The sequence below is a fragment of the Montipora capricornis genome, chromosome 5 (genome assembly GCF_036669925.1).
Source record: "Montipora capricornis isolate CH-2021 chromosome 5, ASM3666992v2, whole genome shotgun sequence".
Lineage (NCBI taxonomy): Eukaryota > Metazoa > Cnidaria > Anthozoa > Scleractinia > Acroporidae > Montipora > Montipora capricornis.
Window position 1 is genome coordinate 2,657,394 of NC_090887.1, and position 5,000 is coordinate 2,662,393.

At 39.4% G+C, this 5,000-nt stretch overlaps 1 long non-coding RNA gene across 1 annotated transcript in view; it reads right to left on the bottom strand.

Annotated features, from left to right (window-relative positions):
* Positions 1-5,000, bottom strand: part of LOC138049113 (uncharacterized) — a 48,635-nt gene that overhangs the window by 6,320 nt on the left and 37,315 nt on the right. The window lies entirely within an intron of this gene.

A 5,000-nucleotide genomic window follows, 5' to 3' on the forward strand; every position in this document is an offset into this window, starting at 1 on the left:
CAGTTCCAGAAATAGGTTATAGAAAAGAAGAAACAAGACGCTTTTTTTAAGCGTTTACCCGGAATACCATGTGGTGTAGAAGTAGGGTGATACATTTTGGAAGAGATAATTTTTAATTTGAGTGATATTCAAATTTGCCAAGTACGGAACAAAACAAGGTGAAGTGAATGTTTCTGCAGCCAGTTGAACTGTCTGGATGCTTCATTCATACCTTAGGATAATGTATCGATGAACAACGCTTATTGTTTAATATAAATTCAATGAGTGACCTATCTTTGTATAGGGGTTGGATCTACCGGATGCAGCGTTATGTGTCTGCAAAACGTATATCTAAATTACTAAAACTTTTCCCCAGGAATTCGAAAATAACGGCCGTTTTGTCCATTTCCCTGTTAAAATGTGACAAGAGCACCTTGAAGTTGCCTCTTTCGTGGCTTCAAGAGCGCCATCTTGGATATGACGTGTTATGACGTAGCAATAATCAACAAACGTGACAGACTTTACCCAGTTCTTCGTTCCCCGATCACTTTCTCAATGTTGTGTGACCTTTCTGCCCCAACAAATTCAAATGTAAGGTGAGCTATGGTAAACGGTCTGGGGGTTCAATAGCTTTTAGGCCAAGTAGGCCATAAGTGCGACAGAAACTCAAGTCACTTAATACTTGTAGATTCTCTGGTCAATCAAACTAGGCGACAAAATCAGCCAGAGAAAATGTAAACAAGACAAAAACCTTGATGCGACATAGAAATATTTGACAAGCGTACCTTCTTTTCTTTTTCACTTCCTTACTTCTGCGACAGCGGGTCTTTGATGCTTCAGCAAACGTATATTTGTTCGCTTTCCCACAGAGAAGCGTTTAATTTAGAATACGTCGATTAGCTTCCCAAAGATATTTTCTTCCAAACAGAGGAAACAGACTTCCTTTGGAAAGTGCCTTCTTAGAGTGGCATTCTAGCAAAACTCAGAGACAAAGGAAGCTGTTACAAGTATTGCATTGAAAACGGCTGCAAACATAACGATAGGTTGCAGCTAGACTTTTTTGTAATTCCGCAAAATGACCGTGAGGGGAACTTCGTGGAGATATACAGTCACCCAAACTGGTTTTTACGAAGGTTTTATTATGGTTCAATTTTAAGAAAACCAGAGACATCTTCCCTCTAACACAAGTCAACTTTGATGGTACTTTCCTTCCAGCTCCTTGGAAATGGAAAGAGATTTTGACCTCACTTTAAGGAGACTTTATGACACTTCCAAAGAACAAACCTCCAGGTCACATCATTACAGATCCACTTCGTAGTTGTGAAGAAATAAAATAGCAAACTTGTGTTTCAAAAACACATTGCAAACAGATGTCATTCAGATACAAGTGAGGGTCATCTTAGCTTTTAATTTTATTCAGAATTCAGGGGAAACGAGGATTTAAATACCGATGCAATTGCTTAGCAAATAAGTTGCTGATTCGTTTTTTCATATACATTTTATTCAAATCATTATCAGCAATGGAGTGTAACAAAATATTTCGAAAACCATAAACACTTTGAGTTGACTGTGACATTTCCCATTGTGCAGCAACCACCTGCAATCAGAAGCGACCGTGCTTAAAACTACGAACTAATTACCGTTACTGGTTGCAGTCAGACTGCAGCAGTTTTAGTCACACAAGCGAATCGAGGGGAAAATGTGGATAAAGCGAGATGGAGGGACTGCACCGACTCAACACAATCTCTTCCTCAAATGAAGTATCATCATCATCATCACGACTGTCAGCAGGTATTTCAGGAAGCATACATTTGCAAACACCGCCTCCAGAAGAGTAATTTCTTATATCTGTGACCATAGGTCGTCTTGAGGTTTGAGCCAAGTTTCAGAAAAAGACAAAGGGAATCGCCTCAACTAATTCTCAAAGATCTTGAAAGTGTCTATTGAGGATTCAAATATTCAAGTGTATTAAATAATGACAGGTGCGGCTTCACAACAATAGCAAGATCATTAAGTTCTTCAAGAGTAAACATTTCATGGTCATTTTTTAACAATTACTCGCCGAAGGCGGAGTGATTATCGGTGAATATTCACCGAGACGAAGTCGAGGTGAATATTCACCTATAATCACTGAGCCTGAGGCGAATAATTGTTTTAGTAAAAATACACAGGTGATTATTTCAAAAAAGAGAAAAAAAAAAACATTTCAACGCGAAATCATCTTCACTTACAGTGGCAAAACGACTACTGGCAGCCATTTTGTCCGTCGAGGTGATTATCGGCTGATAATCCGAGATAGCGATCCAATGAGAGCGCGCAATTTTGTATAATCACCTGTGTATTTATACTAAAAGATAATAGATTCAAATCAGGATCAGTTGAAGAGTGAGACATTAACATGAGATGTAATGTTTCCCTTTACAAGAAAATGTATGTCGCCGTATAAATAAAGACCAAATTCAATCCATGACTAAATAACACAACTACATTACTTATTGTACAGGATACCATCGATGTATATAGCTGGCCACGTCGAAGTCGTGGCTTTTTCCCTGCCTCAAAAGCCTCTTTCATAATGTTTTTAAGTTCACTCTTCCGCTGTCTGTCCTCCTGAATAAGGTCCTCTGTGATCAAACATCGTTTAGCTCACGCCTCCTCTTGATGACTTGAAAAAGGTCTGGACGATACAAAAACTTGCACATGATAGGGCGTGGGGTTCTATTATTTCTGCCGTCAGTTCCCAGGCGATGGGCATTCTCGATGACGGGTTCCTTGTTCAGCTGCTCCAATAAAATGTTCTTGAATTTCTGGGCAAAGTCCTCGCCATGAGTTTCAGGAACATTATGGAACTTGAATTTCCTGGAATAACGCCCCATGGATAGGACTTTTTCATGTAAATCAACAAGGGTTTTCTCTTGTTTCTGGACCGTATCATTGATGCCATCAACCCGGACGTCAGCGTCGTGAAATTCGCTCTTAACGACTCGAACTTTTTTTCGAAAGCTTCAAATTTCTTCTTCTGGTCCTCTTTTAGGTTTTCCAGTGACTTAATGTTTAAGTTCACCTTTTCATTTAGTGCAGCCACGTCCACTCGTATCTTGCCTTGCGCCTCCTTGATGACATCCAAGTCAGTTTTCAGTGTTGTCGAGATGTCTCTCACGAAGTTTTCAAAGTCAGCACTCTCAGTATGAGTATCTTGCTTTCCTCTGGTTCTCAGCCTGTCTTTGGACATTTTTACTACACAAACAAGACATTTAAACGAAAGAGTATAATAGATACTAAGGGAAATAAATCAACTTCTACTCTCAAGCTTCGGAGCAAAGAAAGATGCGGCCATCCCGCCCGCAGTCACGTCATGTCACAGTGGCATAGCGTCCCTGGTGTTGTGCTCTGGACAGTTGTTCTATATTTATCAGATGTACGAGACCCTTCGATGCAAGTTGTCTCATAGTTTATCTGGCTATTTAAGAGGACACTCTTGTTGTTCAGCCCTACTTAAGATGACTGAGGACTGGAGGGCAAGCCTTGACAGGCGAGAAGCTGTTGCTGCTGTCGCGGTGGATCTTAGTAACGCTTTCGATTCTGTGTGTCATTCACTTCTAGCTAAATTGACGGCCTATGGTTTTTCAGGCAGGGCATTACAACTCATTACTGCATATCTACGTCAAAGAAAACAGCATGTTAAACTTGACAATACTTATTCTCAGTGGAGAACTGCTACGACTGGGGTCCCTCAGGGGAGCCTTTTACTTAGGTCCTTTTCTCGGTCCTTTGTTGTTTAACATATACATGAACGATCTAAATTATTTTATAGAAGGCACCTCATTTCGATTATATGCTGATGACACAATTGCTTATGCCTCAGATACATCTCCTGTTGTTTTAGAATACATTATTAACTCAGATCTTCAAGTAGTGTGTACATGGCTCCGGCATAATTACTTGCAAATCAATGCAACAAAAACCCAAGCGATGGCCATTGTCCCAGTAAATTATAGATATACGATTAATCTGCAAGATAATAATATAGAGCTGACTGATAGTTTGAAGATTCTTGGTGTCACTTTAGATGAAATAATAACATTTAAGCCTTATATAAAAGAACAACTTAAGAAGGCATGTGCTAAGGCAGCTGCCCTGCGCAAGCTGTGTAAGTTTATACCACAAGATGTTATGATTCGTCTTTATAAAGCATACGTACTACCTCATCTAGAGTATTGTAGCCCACTCCTGCTAGGAATAAGTAATGGACTCAAAAACAAGTTAGAGGATACTAATTACCGATATCCTAAGGACTATCCTAAGGTATTCAAGTTCAGTTTTTTTATGATTTTCTCCTTAACTTAGCTGAATTGCAAAACCTAGAGACAAGGAGGCAATTTCAGTCATTAGTCAAATTATATAAATGTTTAAGAGGCCAGGGACCGGAATATCTTAGTGAGTTTTTTAACGTTTTAACTGTGAATTACAATCTGACGGGGGCTAGCACACGCCTCATGCTGCCATCTTTCAATTTAGAATACATGCATAAGTCATGGTCATATTTAACTACTACGCTTTGGAATGGTTTACCCACTAGAGTTAGGGAGTGTCCAGCCTTGGCCGCCTTTAGGCGCGCGTTGCTTTCGTTTATGGTACGGCTTTGACTTTGCCGGATTGTCACGGATCTGGGTGGCTGGGTTAGACACATCGGTGTGCTATCCCATAGCATACATATGAATTATTTTAATTCTTCGAATTTTAATTTTAATGCACGTTTGATCGCATTAGATATTATACATATACAAATTAGATATTACATAGTTTAACAATATTTTTATCATTTATCATAGGTTCTTATTAGCTTATTATTTGTAACGAGATGCTTCCGTGAGCATACACTGGGTTGCCTGTGGTACGTGTTACAGAAAATCAGAAGGCACTGAATTGTGTGGTATTGAACTACAGCATTCCAGTCTCTGAAAAATAACAAATAAAAGAGAAGCGAGAAACATTGGCTTCTGGGCTGACATGTTGATAAT